Source organism: Oryctolagus cuniculus, chromosome 1, assembly GCF_051225735.1.
Source record: "Oryctolagus cuniculus isolate XC-2025 breed Fujian yellow rabbit chromosome 1, ASM5122573v1, whole genome shotgun sequence".
Lineage (NCBI taxonomy): Eukaryota > Metazoa > Chordata > Mammalia > Lagomorpha > Leporidae > Oryctolagus > Oryctolagus cuniculus.
The window spans coordinates 133,275,423-133,294,186 of NC_142867.1; the positions used below are offsets into that span (position 1 = coordinate 133,275,423).

The 18,764-nt window shown below is 44.9% G+C and overlaps 1 long non-coding RNA gene across 6 annotated transcripts in view; it reads left to right on the top strand.

Annotated features, from left to right (window-relative positions):
• The window catches only part of LOC149128641 (uncharacterized), a 140,883-nt gene that overhangs the window by 33,827 nt on the left and 88,292 nt on the right, over positions 1-18,764 (top strand). For 3 of the 6 annotated variants that reach the window (XR_016222451.1, XR_016222450.1, XR_016222452.1), the window contains exon 2: positions 11,435-11,566. This is a non-coding gene — a long non-coding RNA (uncharacterized LOC149128641). Of the gene's footprint in view, positions 1-11,434; positions 11,671-18,236; positions 18,472-18,764 lie in introns of all 6 variants that reach the window. The other 3 variants (XR_016222454.1, XR_016222455.1, XR_016222453.1) reach the window with 3 other exon arrangements.

Consider the following 18,764-nt stretch of genomic DNA (forward strand, 5'->3'; position numbering starts at 1 on the left):
GTGCCCCTCTTTGTCTCTCTTAACAGTTTTTGTGGTAAAGTTTACGTTCTCTGATATTAAGATGGCTACATCCACTCTTTTTTCATTTCTGTTGGCACGGTATATCTTTTTCCAGCCTTTCACTTTCAGTCTGTATGCATCTTTGCTGGAAAGATGTGTTTCTTGTAAGCAGCAAATAGATGGGTTTTGTTCCTTTACCCAGTCAGCCAATCGGTGTCTTTTAACTGGACAGTTCAGGCTATTAACGTTCAATGTGACTATTGCTAAGTAGTAACATTGCCCTGCCATTTGCCAAAGATATTTTCTAATATATGTTTTGAACTTCCTGTGATCTTTTGCTGTGAGGTTTCCTTCCTTTACCTTCTTTCATATTGATGACCGTGTTTGTGTGTTTCTGTGTGTAACACATCTTTAAGCATCTTTTGCAGGGCTGGACGAGTGGCAACAAATTCTTTCAATTTCTGTTTGCTATGAAAGGTCTTTATTTCACCTTCATTCACAAATGATAGCTTATCAGGATATAATATTCTGGGCTGGCAGTTTTTCTCTCTTAGTACCTGGGCTATATCTCGCCATTCCCTCCTAGCTTGTAGGGTTTCTGATGAGAAGTCAGCTGTGAGTCTGATTGGAGATCCTCGGAGAGTAATCTGACATTTCTCTCTTGCACATTTTCGGATCTTTTCTTTATGTTTCACTGTGGTGAGTTCTATTAGCTTCCTGTACTAGGATGTCTCTGTCCTTCTCCAAACCTGGGAAATTTTCTGCTAGTATCTCACTAAAAAGGCCTTCTAATCCTTTCTCCCTCTCCATGTCTTTAGGAACTCCTAGAACTCAAATTTTTGTTTTTTTAATAGTATCTTGAAGATTCCCAACAATATTTTTTTATATTTCTAATTTCCTCTTCTTTTCTTTGGTCTGACTGTATATTTTCCTGTGCTCTGTCTTCTAAGTCCAATATTCTCTCTTCGCTTCACCCATTCGGTTTTTAAGGCTCTCTAATGTGTTTGGCATTTGATCAATTGAATTCTTCATTTCATTATGATTTCTCATCACTTTTGCAGTTTCATGTTCTACTAGTTGTTTCATTTCATTTTGATTCCTCCTTAATATTTCATTTTTGCGAGAGAGATTTTCTATCTTGTCCATTAAGGATTTCTGTAGTTCAAGAGTTTGTTTTTGAAAACTTCTTAATGTTGTTATCAATTTTTTGAGATTCGCTTCTTGCATTTCTTCTATCTCATCATCTTCATAATCTTGAATTGGGGTGTCTATTTCATTTGGGGGTGTCATAGTGTCTTCCTTGTTCTTGTTACCTCAGTTTTTGCGTTTGTTGTTTGGCATATTGGAGATGTTTGGTTTCTTCTCGTTATCCTGTGACTCTAGATTAAATGGACTGTCTGCTTTTGATGGATCCTTAGAGGCTGTGATGGGTGTGGCCAGAGAGTTCTGTTTGGTTCTTTGGGGATAAGGGTGTGCCAAAGGTGACTCACCCAGATTGTTCTCTCACTTGCTCACTCTCTCTCACTCTCTCTCTTTTTTTTTTTTCTGACTCAGTTGGGAAGTAATTCCACACAGCTGAGTGGAATTGGGGGTAGTTGATGTATGAAATCTGGCACCTGTGGGTAATTGTCTGGTTACCCCTGGGACCACACAAAGAGTTTATGCATCCCTCAGTGTGGTCTCAAATTTCTCAATAGTCTCTCCCCAGTTTGCCCAAGTTACCGAGTTTGTGTGCTTGGTGAGTTCTCTCGCCCTCCCCTCAGATTTTCAGTCTTAGTTCGTTAGCTCCTCACTTTCACTAACTAGGTCTTAACCTCCTGTTATTTCTCCCCACCAGAGTCAGGTTTTTCTGCTTGGCTAAGGGCCAGCACCTCTTTCCATATGTAAAATGGTGCCAGCTCTTTGTCTTGCTCAGCTTTGTAAGATGAGTGGAGAGAGAAGTTAATGTCCATGCCGGTTCCCCTTATTTGCTTGTTTTTTCTCTCCTCCAATCTGCCTGGTGACCTTCCCCAGTGGGGCTTTCGTTCCCTGTAGGCTTTTTCTGCCTTTCCCCGAAATGTCTTGGGTTACTGAGGTTTTTATCTCACCTCATCTTCCAGCACTAGCGTGCAGACTCTGCGGTGTGGCTTCTGCAGCGGCGCGGCTTCTTGGTCTCAGTTTCAGCTTCTGCTTCTGTGGTGGTGCAGCTCCCGTGGCTCAGCTTCCATGTGGTGGGTGACCTTGCTCTCCTCGTAGGTCCTCCGTGTCACCTCCACTAGATCCGGGAGAGTTTCCTCTGCAATTTTTCCCTGAGCCTTTTCCTGTGGCTACAGTAACTCCACTTTTATTAAACTGTCTTTTCCCGGACTATCAGTGTGTGCCCACACTATTCCGCCATCTTGGCTCTGCCTGTTTGTTTTTTTGACAGGCAGAGTTAGACAGTGAGAATGGCTGATCCAAAGCCAGGAGCGAAGTGCCCATATGGGATGCTGGCACTGCAAGCTGGAACTTTAACCCACTGTGCCACAGCGCTGGTCCTGGATCTTTTTAAAATATTTATTTTTCAACATTTTTTCTCCTTACTTGCTAGTATAGCCTTCTCCCTTGGTGCTGCTGCTCTCTGTGGACTTGTCCTCTTCAGCCTCTGACTAGAGCACAGCCACCTCTCCAATGCTGACATCCTCTGACACATGTTTCACTCTTCTGTTCTCTCTAAACTGCAGACTCTTGGGCAACCTAACTCTCATGCATAAACTTGCATAGACACACACACCTGAGGACTCCAGAGTCTTGGATTTCAGGTTGTAATTAACTTTCATTTTCAGAGGACTGGTGAACAAAACAAGTCTGGAAGCCAGGGTGTAGCCTTGTGGTTCAGATGCCTGTGTCCCACATTGGAGTTTCTGGGTTTGATTCCCGGTTCCAGCCCCTGCCTCCAACTTCCTGATCATGCAGACCCTGGGAGCTAGCAAGTGATGGCTCAGATGATTGGGTTCCCTGCTCCTGGGCAAGCCCTGGCCACTGTGGACATTTCAGCAGTGAACTAGAGGGTGAATACCACTTCTCTGTCTACTTGTTCATTTCTTTGCATCTCAAATTAAAAAACAAAACAAGTATGTTTGTATCATCCATTAAAACAACTTCCTCATTGGAAAAAAGTAGTTTCATTGTTAAATTTGGGGAAAAATAATGCTTCTTGGTTGTAAATGATATTTGAATAATGCATGACTGTAAATCAGACTTCCATAGTGGATAAGGAAGAGAAAGATGGAAGCAATAATTTTTACTTCTGGCTTTGGTACTTGTCATATAACCTTGAAAAATTCCTTTAAACTCATGGAGCCTGAGTGTCCTTAAAATTACAGGCTCATCGAGTTGAGGCAGGTGGTGTAAGGGGAGGTGGCAGGAAGCTGAGAGCTTTCCTTGTTTCTGTGCCGACAGAGCTAAGTGACATTAGCAATTCATTCGACCGCTCTGGATCTTCCTCCCTTGTGAGATAAGATTGTCTTTATAGTTAAAGGATTTATTCTACACAGTCCTATCTTATGGTAAGGTTCACATGACTGTGAAGTGTTTTATAAACTGGCAGTGTAATAATCGAGTTGACACTGATGATGAAATGTTAAACAGCATAGAACTTCTAAGGCTTGTAGTTCTATTAGGAGCTACACAGAAACATTTAAGTTCATGGGCATTTTTAAATTTAAAAACAGAATCATTGAATCATTGTTCAGAATCAGTATAGTTACTAAAATTCTTATTTATAATCACTGAGATTGGTAGTGTAATTACTGATAGCATACTCCTAGTGTTGTATATTTTAGTTTATACAATACTTAGACTATATAAAATATAGGTAGCATGGGAAGTGGGATACACAGCAGTCTTGTAGAATGGCAGATGTCCTAAACAGCACTCTGGCCTCAGAATCAGCCCTTAAGGCATTTGGATCTGGCTGAAGAGCCCATGAGAGTATTTTAGGCATGGAAAGCCACTCTGGCAAAAAAGAAAAAAAAGGACGTAAATAAAAGATCTCTGTGAGTGAGATCCCAGTAGAAAGAATGGACCATCAAAGAAGGAGGTACCTTTTTCTGAAGGGAGGAGCGGACTTCCACTTTGACTATGACCTTGTCTAAATAAGATCGAAGTCAGTGAACTCAAGAGGCTTCCATAGCCTTGGGAACTCGTGACTAGAGCCTAAGGAGATTACTGATGCCATAAACAAGAGTGTCAAATTGTTAAGTCAACAATAGGAATCACTGTGTGCTTGCTCCTTTTGTGGGATCTCTGTCCTTAATGTGTTGTCCAATGTGAAGTAATGCTATAACTAGTACTCACACAGTATTTTACACTTTATGTTCTCTGTGGTGCAAACTGATGAAATCTTTACTTAATATATACTAAATCGATCTTCTGTGTATAAAGATAATTGAAAATGAATCTTGATGTGAATGGAATGGGAGAGGGAGTGGGAGATGGGAGGGGTGTGGGTGGGAGGAAAGTTATGGGGGGGAAGCCTTTGTAATCCATAAACTGCACTTTGGAAAATTATATTTACTAAATAAAGTTTTAAAAATTAAAAAAAAATAAATAAAAATATAGGTAGCAATATTTAATGCTTCTCTTACTTTTACTGGATTGGATTATAGCATACGTTAATAAACCTTTTTTAAAGATTTATTTATTTATTTGAAAGACAGAATTATAGAGAGAGACACATAAATAGACAGAGATGTTCTGTCTGCTGATTTACTCCCCAAGTGGCTGCAAGCAGCTGGAGCTGGGCTAATCCAAAGCCAGGTGCTTCTTCCAGGTCTCCCACATGGATTCAGGGGCCCAAGTATTTGGGCCATCTCCTGCTGCTTTCCCAGGCACATTATCAGGTAACTAGATTAGAAGCAGAGCAGCTGGGACATGAACCAGTGCCCATAAGGTATGCCAGCACTGCAGGTGGTGGCTTTACCTTATATGCCACAGCACCAGCTACAGCCAATTCATTTTAAATTAACTAAAGATTATCCACTGTTCAGGCTCCAGGATTTGGCTTGGCCCAGCCTCTGCTGTTGTGGACATTTGGGGAGTGAACCATGTGGGGAGCAACTGGGAGCAACTCGGACTAGACTAAGTTACTGGAATTAAGACTTATTCTATGCATCTGATCTCCCACAATATGATGCTGAGAAGGGAGAAACAGCTTCTACTCAGCTGCCTCCAGTTCAAACAATAAACTGTAGGACCTGCTCCTGATTGGAGGAGAGCAGCGTACTCGGCGTGTGGGTAGCAGAGTTGGGATTGGTGGAAGAGGACTATAAAGGAGGAGAGAGACAACATGCACCAGGAACATCTAAGGGGAACACCTGAGGAACACCTGTGCAGCCCCCGAGAGAGCCGGCCAGCAGTGTGCCGCTCCCCCGCGGAAGTGGGGAATGTGGCAGGGGGAACTGCCCTTCCACAGAGGTGGAAGGGTCGGTAGCCAACCCGGGAAGAACCAGCAGCAAACCCGGGGAGGGCCGAGCAGACGAAAGAACAGCGCAGGGTCTTGTGTCGTTCCTCCACGAAGACGGGGAGCGACATAATGGTGCCGTGACTCGGATATGAAGCCTAGGCAGGGTTTAGTGTCGTTCCTCCACGAAGAGGGGGAGTGACAAACCAGAGGTTGAAAGATCTCTCTTTTTATGTCTCTCCCTATCTAACCTTGCCTTTCAAATAAATAAATGGGTCTTTGAAATAAAAATACATACATACACACACACACACACACACACACACACACACACGGTACCAACACAGTGGGTAAAGCCATGGCCTGCTGTGCCAGCATCCCATATGGGTGCTGATTCAAGTCCCAGCTGCTCCACTTCCAATCTATCTCCCTGCTAATGTGCCAGGCAAAGCGTCAGAAGGTGGCCCAAGTGCTTGAACCACTACATTCATATGGGAGGCCTGGAAGAAGTGCCTGGCTTTAGCTTGGCTCAGCTGAGGCCAATTTGGGAAGTGAACCAGCAGATGGAAGATCTGTCCCTACCCTTTCTCTGTAACTCTGCCTTTCAAATAAATAACAGATTTTAAAATTGGGGAAAAGGGCAGTTCTGTTGCCTTCCCTTTACCTAGAGTAACATAATCAAAATCTGTTAGGCAAATGAATAAGGGAAATTCTGAGATCATGTATTGACCACAGAAGAGAATGGATTCCCTGTACATTTTCTGGAAGCTCATGCTAGTTGGAACCAAGGAAAGGATAACAAAAAAGGGGAGGCCTATATCCCTCTTATTTGTCTTCTTTGTTCATTGGAGCAGTGGAGAGTTGAGTACTGTAACATTGGTGTTTGTCTCCATACAGTTCACTTCTATTTAGCTGGTTCTTTTTTTTTGCATTTCTTTTTTATTTATTTTAAGAGATTTATTTGAAAGGCATAGAGACAGGGGTCTTCCATCTGCTGGTTTGATCCCCCAATGTTTGGGCGAGGCTGAAGACCCAAGCGCCCCCGCCCAGGTCTCCTGCGTGGTGTGGGGTCCAAGCGCCTGTCCATCACTGCTGCACTCATTGGCTGGAGTGGGACAGGAAGTGGGGTGGCAGGGACTCGAACTGGCACCCATGATGTGGGCCCTGCAGGCTGTGGTTGCACCCCCATGCCACGGCACTGACCTTGATAAACCTTTCTTTAAAGTGGAATTAGGGGTAAAAATGGTGTGAGGTACACATGCAGTTCCATTGTGAGAGGGGCTGAGGCCCCGTGGGTGCCCGGGGGCCAACGGGAACACCTGCAGCCTTGGCCCGCAGGTCCTGTGCATCTCCCCTCTGCTTCTGCCCCACCCATGGGCCAGGCCCAGGACCCAGTGGTTCCTCAGGGATTTCTGCCCTGAACTGGTCACTTTAGGTCACTTTGTGATCCCTGACCTCTGCCCAAGGAAGGAAGCAGGTAGTGGCCCAGCAGGCTTCCCCTGACCTCTGGAGCCCCGTGCTGCAGTGCCGGACCATGACCCGGGGAGCCCGCGACCATTCTGGGCCAGCCATTGGGACCTGTGACCCCCGACCCTGGGCCCCAACCCCTTCGACGTCACCACCGCAGCCTGCTATTTAGCTGGTTCTTAATCCTCAAGAAGGGATTTAGGTCAATGTTCTATTCTCATCAAAGACCTTGATGTTTAATAAAAGATTCTGTTAGTAATTTTAACCCTGGGTCATTCTAAAGATGTGCTGTGACTTAGGTTTAGAAAAGAGCATCTTCCTTGCCACGCTCATCTCAGCTCTGGGGGCTGTCAGTTCTCCCTGCACAGATTCAGTAATGCATGCTTCTTCTCTACTACAAAGATCTTATGTTGGTCATATTTCCAGTTACCAAAATCAAATCAACTCACACCTGGACTCTGAGTATTCAATGACATTATTTATCAAAATAAATGTATTCAAATATGCAAAGACCACTTCAAAGCTTAGCTGCCTTCAAGAGTTTTTGGCACTTGGAACAGCCACTGTGGTTTTCTACACACGAGCACTCACTATTTTAAATACCATTTAACAATTCAAACATCACTTCCAGTTCAGCAATACACAACAATAGAATGGATGATTCTACATAATAAACAAGTTACATTAGTTTGGACTTAAAACCTAGAACTAAAACCATGTGGTGACATGGATGGATTTAAGGAAAGATGTAGAGCTAGGTAGCTAAGGCCACAGAATCCCAGACCTATTGATTTTAAGTGAGTCTAGATCAACAGCATTCCATTGCATTATCTTCCATCTCAGAGTCCTGCTTTTCCAGCGAGACCCACCCCACTCAGACCATGTATTTCCTGCCTGTGTCTTCACGGTGGTGGAAGCTGTTCTGATACAGGTATCTCCTGGACAGTCACCAGCTTCCTGATTTACTACCTGAACTGGAATCAACAGTTGTGAGGGATGTTTTTCAAACACCCAGGCTGAATTTAATGTCAGTCTCTGGCAGTCAAAATCTTCTGCCTTAGGAAACAGAACATGTACTCTACTCTGGGGCTCCTTTTTCTTCTCATGGGGTTCTGTAGTGATCTGTGGTTTTCAACACAAGTCCTGCTAGCATTCTGACTCAAAAGAAAGACCAGGGATAAGAGTTCTTTCTGGGGGCTGGTGCTGTGGCATAGCAAGTTACACTGCTGCCTGCAGCACTAGCATCCCACATGGATGCCAGTTTGACTCCCAGCTGCTCTACTTCTTCCCCAGCTCTTTGCTGGGTAAAGCAGCAGAGAATGGCCCAAGCGCTTGGTCCTCTGCCCCCACATGGGAGACCTGGAGGAAGGGAGTGAACCTCTGTCTTTCCCTCTTTTTTTCTCTCTGTAACTCTGCCTTGCAAATAAATACAACTTCAAAAAGTTATTCTCCATCAAGCAATACACCCTTTTCCAGGCAGCTGTAAAGCTGGGAGTTGTAGCTTCTTGTATATTTTGGATAATAAGAGTTTTGGTTTGAAAGCATGTTCATCTGAAACAAAGATCACTCATTATCCTTTGTTAGAGAAGGGGGCTCTGCTCTTTGAAAGTGAAAATCAGAAGCTGTAATGTGTGATGAGCTTCACCTGCCAGGTAGGGGGATACTTATTTGAAAGCCAGGACACCAGGAGAGGAAGCTTTTCAGATGCCTGGCCCTTGCTTTAGTCTTATGTCTTTGCTTCTTCTGTTGCTTCTTGATGTCAAGAGTGTACACTTTATGCTGAAATGAGGAATTGTGTCTTACCTCTTTGGGGCCTTTTTCTAAGAAGAGTGCATATATTTATCTTGGATATAAGGATAGCTTCTGGGGTGGGTGGATTTTTTTGGAAGTTTTCACAAGCCAGCCAGTAGCCTATATTTTCTTCACAGAATTCAGTTTTTAGAAAAGCCTCCAATACAGCCAGACCATCTGTAGGTAGGGAAGAGAAGGTAGAAAAAGAAAAAGAAACATGAGGAATATGAGGAAGCTAATGATCAAATAATCCCTGTGCTTTTCTAGTACTAGGATTAGCTATTCTCTAGTTTTTACTCAATCCTGTAATCCTGTGGATTTAGCTCTTTAAAGACAAAGGTGCCAGTAGGCAAAATACTTAAGTTGGTTCCATACTACTAAAACATAAATACTTCAGTTTGTTTTAATGCCAAAAATGTATTTACAGGAGAGGCATAAATCCTCAGGGAACTAAGTCTCTTGCAAACACTGCATGCAATGAAAGGCATCCTCAGCCTCAACCAAGAGCACTGCCATTGCAGAGCTGAAGGGTGATTTATCTTCCCCACATGGTGTGAATATGCTGAGAAATAAATGGAGATAAACAGAACTTCTAGGTTAAGTCGAATTCTCCTTGGTGAGCTGCTCATTTGAGGACACAGCCTTTCTGCACTCTTGTGATACTTGCAATGGATTAAATTCAAGTCTAATTCACATTTGCTGGCCAGCAGCTCCTGGAATGCTTCTGACCACAACAGTGCTTCCTTCAGGGAAGGTCTGCAAGAGCAGTTCTCTAATGAGTTGTGCTCAGAGCAGTTGCCCTCCCAGCTCAGTAGTGAGCTGTTCAGATTGCAAACACAGGAATCTCAACTTACTTGATGAAAGCTTGCTACCTGCTTTTCTTGCCAATTGTGGCCTTCCCAGGAATGGTGGAGTTTTGCCATAGGTAGCTCAACCCAGTCTTCAATCTTAAAAAAAAAAGACAATTCACTAAGTGCTCATCCTTGAATACACTACTGAGCCTGAATGCATTTTTACCAAATAAAGTCACCTAATAGCTATAAACCAAAAGCCAACAACAGGCTTACCCACCTAATATTACACTCAGTCCCGAAGTACTGAGCAGTTTCATCAGTTCCTCAGAATGTAACTACTCTGTGAGGACTAAAGATAGGACTGCCCAAATTTTAATTATCAATACACTGCACAGCTAATAAAGCAGATGCTGTCTCTGGCCCACAAAAGGAGACAGTTTCCCTGTAAGGTTTACCACAATTGGGAGACATTTTGCTCCTGATGGAACCCGCAGTGGGACTGCCTTGAGCCAGCTCCTCTGCTTCCCTTTCCACCTTCGGTCCTGAATGGGCCAGAGACCACGCACAGGAGGTGCCATCAATCACCCGTGTCCCCCTGTCCACCTGCAACACTCCTGGGAGGCAGATGCCGCAGAACAGTGATTTGTTCCATGATTGCCACTGTGTGAGATCAGCCCATCATGAGAAAATGACCATGGACTCGAATGAGATATCAACGGCAGAAGCACTGCCCCCAGCAGCAGTGCAGGAGTGTGGATGATGGAAGCACAGCATGGCCAGGATCTCTAGGGACCCCACAGGACTCTACTGCCCTGGATGCCTACAGCAGGCAGCTGCACAAGGGCCCAGTGCACCTCCAGAGCCCTCCTACCAAGCCCTTCCCCCTGTTTGCCCATGCAGACTACACAGATGCTGCGTCAGTGAGCAAATCAGCACCGCACACTTGGTTTTCCTGCTAAGACTCGGCCTTCATTGCTTCCCCAAGTGCAGCACGTTCTGCAAGCCTCAGCCAGCAGGGCTGGCGGGAGAGGTGGGTGGTCACACTCACCAGGTCTGTCTCTTCTTCTCCTGCCCCTCCTGACTCTCGGGTCACCACCTGCATTCTAGCCCCAAGGTACAAAATGGACAAGAACCTAACACCACCCATGTCACCCGCACACACTGCAACTACCAGCTGCCCACCAATGACCACCACCTTTATAGCCAGCCCAGCATGGGGCACATCTGGCAGCCCTGGTCCTGCCCCAGGGCAGCGAAGATTGGCCCAAGGCCCCCCGCCAGGTCGAGACTGAGCTGCCCTGCAGCAGATTCTGGAAGCAAGGGAGCTGCGGATGGCTGAGGCCCTGACTCAGAGCACACTTAGGGAGACCCCATGCCCAGCAAGGGCACTGGGGCCCTGGACTTTCCCAGGCTGCAGTCCTAGGGTGGAGGCTGGCTCGGCCCTTCTTCCCCCAGCCCTGCCCGCAGGTGGAGTGGGGTTCCCATGGGGGCATCTTCCTTTGTGGGAGAGCGGGTGAACCCCAAATGCCACGACTCCCGGTGCCGGGTGCTGGCCTGCAGCCTTCCGGGAGGGAGTAGGAAACAGTGACTTTGTGGGGAGGTGACACTTGAGCTGGGCCTGTATTTTGGGTTAGCTCTGGATGCACATCCCAGTGTGCCTGGACCTGCAGGGCTGCTGCGGGCCTCCTGGAGGCTCTGGGAGCCAGACGTCCTGGTGGCGAGGGCAGGAGGGCAGGAGGGCAGGAGGTCGAGGTGCTGAGCTCCTGTTGGGTGCACCAGGCACTTTGGAGCTGTTCAGAGTAAGGAGTCGAGGTCACCTCCTGAACCACTCCTGGTCCCAAACTCCTGGTTTGGGGTTTGCCAGAACCCTGAATTAGGGGTGTGGTGGGGATGGTAGTGGTTGGCTTCAATGCACTTTATTTGTGAATTCTTCAAACACAGCTTCTCCCTACTCCTGCAGGCTTTCAGGTGATTGACAGGACAGAGTCCCTCAGCTGCAAAGTGACTGAATTTTGGAAACTACGTCCAGAACTTCACAGTGTGTATTCAGTTGGTCATCCTTCAGGCCTGCAGGTGGACAGCAAGAGCAACAGTAAGATATTAATCACTGTAGACACTCTCCTTTCTTTCTGGTAGACCCACCAAAAGAGAATGGGAGATGAGTACTTGAACATTGGAACCAGTCACCATGCTAAGGTGAGCTGCCAGTACTTGGAGCTTAGGAGTGGACATGGAGAGCAAAACATGCATTGCTACTAAAGAGGACAGTTAGGTATTTTACTGTGAAAAGGGAAATCATTTAGATGTGAGCAAGACACCTTAAGAAAAGGTCTGTATATTTATTTTTGTTTATTTGCAAGCAGAGAGAGCCCTTGCATTTACTGCTCATTCCTCAAATGTCTGCACCAACCAGAGCTGGGTCAGGCTGAAGCCAGGAACTCAGTGTGGGTCTCCCACATAGGTGGCAGGGACTCAAGTACTTGAGCCATCAGCTGCTGCCTCCCAGGGTTCTGTTAGCAGGAAGCCAGAAGCAGAAGCAGGGCTAGGGCTTGAGCCCCGGGCATTCTGACTGGGATGTGGAAGGCTTTCCCACTATGCCAAACACATGCTCCAGTAAGGTGTTTCAACACGTTTGCAAAATGTAAGAATGTGGTTTTAAATATATGCTCTTCATCTTAAAAATTTGCATAATCTTATATTCAGTTTCATATGATTCAATACTTATTATGAAATACAAGTAACATTTAGACACATGCTTTACTCACCAATACAAACCTCAGTAATTTTTTCACTTAGAACCTTGAATATTAGCATTCATTCAGACTGAAGTTCACTCATAGGCTGGGAATTCTGACAAAGAGACAGTAGGGAAAAAAATCTAGATGTGTATCTGATACCTAATAAGATTCTGAACCTGACTGATAGAATCTGAGTAACTGTTCAGAGAGTCACTTCATGCCTCTCCCCTCAGTAATGAGAAGACTGTGTCCTTTGGCCACTTTCACATGATGTTATGTAAATCTTACCTGAAAAGCCTTTTATAAACTCTGAAGTACCATACAGAAGCATATTATGCATTTCCATATGTGTGCAAAAAAGGCAATGTCAAAGGCATGGCTATTCCAGAGAGAAGTTAGGAGGATTAGCTCAGTTTGGAAGTGTGTAAGTACCATTAAATACCAACATATTTGAAACAGATTTATAGAGTGTGAAGTTCATGATAGATATTTAATGAATGCACTCTGGATAATAAGCAAATATCAGAAATAATTCCACACCCATCAGTGTTTAAACTCTTCAGACAGCTCCATGCCAGGGAAGTGCAGTGATCCCTGTAAATTAACAAAAATCAATCTGTGGCCGGCGCCGCGGCTCACTAGGCTAATCCTCCACCTAGCGGCGCTGGCACACCAGGTTCTAGTCCCGGTCGGGGCGCCGGATTCTGCCCCGGTTGCCCCTCTTCGAGGCCAGCTCTCTGCTGTGGCCCGGGAGTGCAGTGGAGGATGGCCCAAGTGCTTGGGCCCTGCACCCCATGGGAGACCAGGAAAAAAAACACCTGGCTCCTGGCTCCTGCCATCGGATCAGCGCGGTGCGCCGGCCGCAGCTCGCTGGCCGCAGCAGCCATTGGAGGGTGAACCAACGGCAAAGGAAGACCTTCCTCTCTGTCTCTCTCTCTCACTGTCCACTCTGCCTGTCAAAAAAAAAAATCAATCTGTGTATACCCATGGAAGCAACTGGTTTATATGCAGCCTATACTAGAGGTTTTTGTGTTTAGTAAAATTACTTGATTTTTTTAATGAATGCTTTCAGACTGATACCTGATACTGAATGGCAGACAATTTTTTCTGAAAAGTATGTGGTTGCCAAATATAAATATAAATCAGTTTAGAATTTTTGTATCTGAATATTTTTATGCATTGAGACAATACCTGCAATAATCAGAAGACTTTTCCTCAAAAAGTTGCTATATGGATGCATTTTCATTTATTTATGTAATGTATGTTTAGGTAAAAGGAAGAGAGAGAGAGAGAGAGATCTCTGTCTTTCATCTGCTGGCTCACTTCCAGATGGCCACAATAGCTGGGGCTGAGCCAGGCCGAAACCAGGACCCTGGAACTCTGTCCCAGTCCCCCATGTGGGTGCAGGAACCCAAACTCTTGGGCAATCTTTGCTGCTTTCCCAAGCAAAGAGCTGGATGAGAAGTGAAGGAGGTGAGTCTCAAAGCAGTGCCATAAGGCATGCTGCTGTTGCAGTTGGCAACTTACCCCTTTGTGCCACAATGCTGGCCCTGGATTGATGACATATTTAAGTGCTGCCACTGGCTTTTGGCTAAATAGGATGACTTAACATGTTTTCTACTCTGTGGAAGAGGAACAAATAAGGCAGTTGGTTGTAAAAGTTGCCCATGGAAACCACAGCCTGAGAAGGATGACTCAACTCACCTTGCATTTTCCACGTTGCATCTACACCACCCTTTTCTGGACAAACATCTGATTGTATGCCCTTGTGATGGAGGTTCTCAGGGTGCTGGAACTTGTTGTAAGTTTTTACAAATATAGATTAAGAAGAAGGCAAATAAACAAAAAAATTATAAACTGCTGCCAATACCAAGAAGAGATTATTGAGAGTAAAAGGTCACCTGTTGGAGCCAGCACTGTGGCACATCAGGTTAAAGCCCTGGCCTGAAATACAGGCATCCCATATGAGTGCTGGTAGAGTCCCAGATGCTCCACTTCCAGTCCAGCCTCCTGCTAATGCACCTGGGAAAGCAGTAGAGGATGGCCCAAGTCCTTGGGCCTTTTCGCCCAAGCTCCTGGCTCCTGGATTAAGATCAGCTCAGCTCTGTCCATTGTAGCCATTTGGGGAGTGAACCAGCAGACAGAAGATTCTCTCTCTCTCTCTCTCTCTCTCTCTGTCTGTCTCTCTCTCTCTCTCTTTCTCTCTACCTCACTCTCTACCTCTCTATATAACTTTTTCAAATACATAAAATAATTTTTTTAAAAAAAGGTATCCTGCCATACTTCTTTCTTCCCTGTTAATTACTAGGAATTAAACATTGTTACAGGGCCAGCACTGTGGCAAAATGGGTTATACCAGCACCTGCAGCACTAGCATCCTCTATGGGCACCAATTGCATGTTCTACTACTGATCCAGCTCCCTACTAACATACCTGGGAAAGCAGCAGAATATGGTACAAATCCTTGGGTCCTGCACCCAAGTGAGAGACCTGGATGAAATTTCCCTGACTCCTGGATTTTTTTTAAAGATTTGTTAATTTGAGTTATACACACAGACACACACACACACACACACACACAGAGAGAGAGAGAGAGAGAGAGAGAGAGAGGTCTTCCATCTGATGGTTTACTCCCCAAATGGTTGCAATGGCTGGAGCTGCACTGATCTGAAGCCAGGAACCAGGAGCTTCTTCCATGTCTCCCACTTAGTTGCAGGGGCCCAAGGACTTGGGCCATCTCCTACTGCTTTCCCAGGCCATAAGCTGAAAGCTCAATCAGAAGTGGAGCAGCTGGGTCTTGAACCAGTGCCCTTATGGGATGCCAGTGCTACAGGCCAGGGTGTTAATCTGCTGTGCCATAGCACTGGCCCCTACTCCTGGCTTTGCCCTGGCCCATCCCCAGGTTTTCAGTAATTTGGGGAATGAACCAGCAGATGGAATACCTTTCTCAAGTAAATAAAACAAATCTTAAAAATATATAAATATATTTATGTAATAATCATGTTCATGGTTTAGAAATTTAGGGACCAAAATATATGCTTTTCTGTATATTGCTCTTTGCTTTGCTTTTTTCAATCATTAAGATGTTTTAGGTCCTGAATTTATCAGTGCTGTAAGCTTCTTTATTGTATACCTTTGAAAGCTTAAGTGGTTTTTATTTTTATTTTTTCCTTTTTTTTTTTTTTTTTGGACAGGCAGAGTGGACAGTGAGCGAGAGAGACAGAGAGAAAGGTCTTCCTTTGCCGTTGGAAGGAAGATTCATGCATGTATTTGAAAATGTAGCAGAGTGGAAGAGAGATTATCTATCTGCTGGTTTACTCCTCAGGTGGCTGCAGTGGCCTGGGCTGGGCCAGACTGAAGACAGGAACTTCATCTGGGTGTCCCATGTGGGTGGCAAGGCCCCAGTTATCTTCTGTTGCTTTTCTGGGACCATTAGCAGGAAGCCAGATTGGAAGGGGAGCTGCAGGGACTCAGCTAGCACCCATATGGAATACCGGCATTGCAGGCAGTGTCTTACCTCATGCTACAGCATTGGCACCAAGTGGTCACATTTTACCTAGGGAAAAGAAAATTTAAAACCTAGGAAATTAAATGTCATGGGAAAAGGATGTGGTGAGTGGAAAAAATGAAAACTTTTAGTACCTAGTGGTTAGTCATATGAAAGAAGTGGGACACTTACCTATATTATTACCTTTAGTCCAGTTTGAGTTTCTTTAATTTTTTTTTTTTTTTACTTAATTGGGAGGCAGAGGGAGAGAGAATGAAAATGCACTCTGATTCTCTGCTTTACTCCCCAAAATGCCTGCAACAGCCAGAACTGGGTCAGTCTGAAGCCAGGAGTGTGAACTCAATTTTTTTTATTTATTTGACAGGTAGAGATAAAGATAGTGAGAGAAACAGAAAGAAAGGTCTCCGTCTGCTGGCTCATTCCCCAAATGGCCACTACAGCTGGCACTATGCCAATTCAAAGCCAGGAGCCAGGTGCTTCTTCCTGGTCTCCCATGAAGGTGCAGGAGCCCAAGCACTTGGGCCATCCTCCACTGCCCTCCCGGGCCACAGCAGAGAGCTGGACTGGAAGAAGAATAACCAGGACTAGAACCCGGCACCCAAATGGGATGCCAGTGCTACAGGCAGAGGATTAACCAAGTGAGCCATGGCGCCAGCCCATGAACTCAATCTTAATCTCCCATGTGTGGGCAGAAACCTGAATACTTGAGCCATCAGTGCTGCCTTATAGGATCGGTATTTGCAGGAAGCTGGAGTTAGAAACCAGAGCTAGGCACTGAACCCCAGTACTCTGATGTAAGACTTGGACATCTTTTTTTTTTTCAAAGATTTATTTATTTATTTGAAAGGCAGAGTTACATAGAGAGAGAGAGAAGTCTTCCATTTGCTGGTTCACTTTCCAGTTGGCTGCAATGTCTGGAGCTGGGCTCATCCAAAGCTAGGAGCCAGGAGCTTCAAGGTCTCCCATGCATGTGCATGGGCCCAAGCACTTGGGCCATTTTCTACTGCTTTCCCAGACCATAGCAAGGAGCTGGATCAGAAGTGGAGCAGCAAGGACTAAACCAGTGCCCATATGGGATGCCCATAGTGTTTTCTTTAATTGGAGAAATGTTCCTTTGATAGAATATTCTCTACTTACTCATAATAGGGTCTGAGATGTAAAAGTCATGATTAATTTCTTAGAATAAAATTTACATACCCAGAAGCAAAGAGAGAAAATTAACCTTTTATTTTTCTCATGAATGAATCAAAGTTTAAAAACTAACACTTAACTTGTATTTTAGAGGAGTTAATGACTTAACCAACTCTTCTATTAGAAATACTACATTGTGGCCAGTGCTGTGGCACAGCAGGTTAAAGCACTGGCCTGAAGTGCCAGCATCCCATATGGGCTCCGGTCCTAGTCCCGGCTGCTCCTCTTCTGATCCAGCTCTCTGCTATGGCCTGGGAAAGCAGTAGAAAATGGCCCAAGTCTTTGGGCTGTTCTGAGGCTCTTAGCGTAGTGAAGATATCTTAGATTCTCATTAGTGAAATCTTTAGAAATGTCAAAAAGCATGTAACTTTCTTTAATGATCTGAAACAGAGGTGAGATCCATAAGGGCAGAACTGCTCAGCAGCCACACTTCAGGAATATGTATCTTTCTGATGATATCTTCATCTGCTTCTTGCAGTTGCAGCCAGTCTATGAGCTCTTGGTCTGTTTCCTGCCCTTGGGAGGGCCTAGGGTGCTCTATATTATCTGTAAGGATGCAAAATTTGTTGTATATTAGTGTCGAATCATAAAATTTCCAAAGTGACAAGCTGGATGTAATAAACTATGCCAGAATGCAAAAAAAGAAAAGAAAATACAAACATGGTGTACTGTCTATAAAGTACAGCGGTAAATCTGTATTATAGAGATACACATCTCTACACAATTCTCTGTTTCTTTCACTCTGAAAGTCTACATTCAGCTCTCGATGTTATGATTACTTAGGAATAGATTTCATATACTTTCATAATCAGTGAACTCGGAATTATTATTGTAGTATTGAGGATTGTACTGACTAAAACACTATGTTTATTCCACGTTAAATAACATCATCGTATCTTTGGATTCCATTTGTCCTGCTACTGATGTATTCACAGGAGAGGGGAGGTGGGAGGAAAACCCAAAATCGATCAGGGTGGAGGAGGAATGTCAGAGGCTGTGGTTCTATTGTACTGCAGCTTTGGTTCTGGAAGAACACATTAATGGACCCAGATGGCTTGAAGCTAACTGAGGGCCTATGTACTGTACGCTTGTCTGTGGTACTGCATTTTCATTTATGTAAAATTTATTTTCTTCAAGTAATCTATTAATTTGGATGGAAATGAAGATGTTAAGGAATTTTCAGAATGGGTCTGTTTAACCCTCATTGGCTTTGTTTTTAGTCACTTAACTCAGAAAAGATAGAAAAATACATTTTGGGTTCTCTTCATCTCTACCATGGCACTCTTTGGTTAAGATTTGTCATTTTGTCATATTTGATTCTCTAGACTCCCTGAAAAATCCCCTACTTCATTAGATGGAGTCCATGTCTCACCATGGCAGTGAAAAGTTTAAAATGTTCCAGCTTTGCATTTAGCTAGGTCATGGACACATGCCATGGCACTTGCCAGCCAATTGTGTCAGGGACATCATCTGAATCAGAATTACTTGCATGAAAAAAAGGAGTTGCAGATTCTTCCAGTGAAAGTGGAGAGGAGCAGGAGCTGCAGAACACTGCCAGGGGTGAGTGTGCCATGGGATGCCATGTGGTGGCTGGTGTCTGGGGTGCTGGTTCTACAGAAGATAGGGCTTATGGGGGCTGGTGCTCTGGCGTAGCAGGTAAGGCTGCCACCTGCAGTGCCAGCATCCCATATGGTCACCGGTTCGAGTCCTGGCTGCTCCACTTCCAATCCAGCTGTGCTATGGCCTGAGAAAGCAGTAGAAGATGGCCCACGTCCTTGGACCCCTGAACCCACATGGGAGACCTGGAAGAAGCTCCTAGCTCCTGGCTTTGGATCAGCTCAGCTCTGGCCATT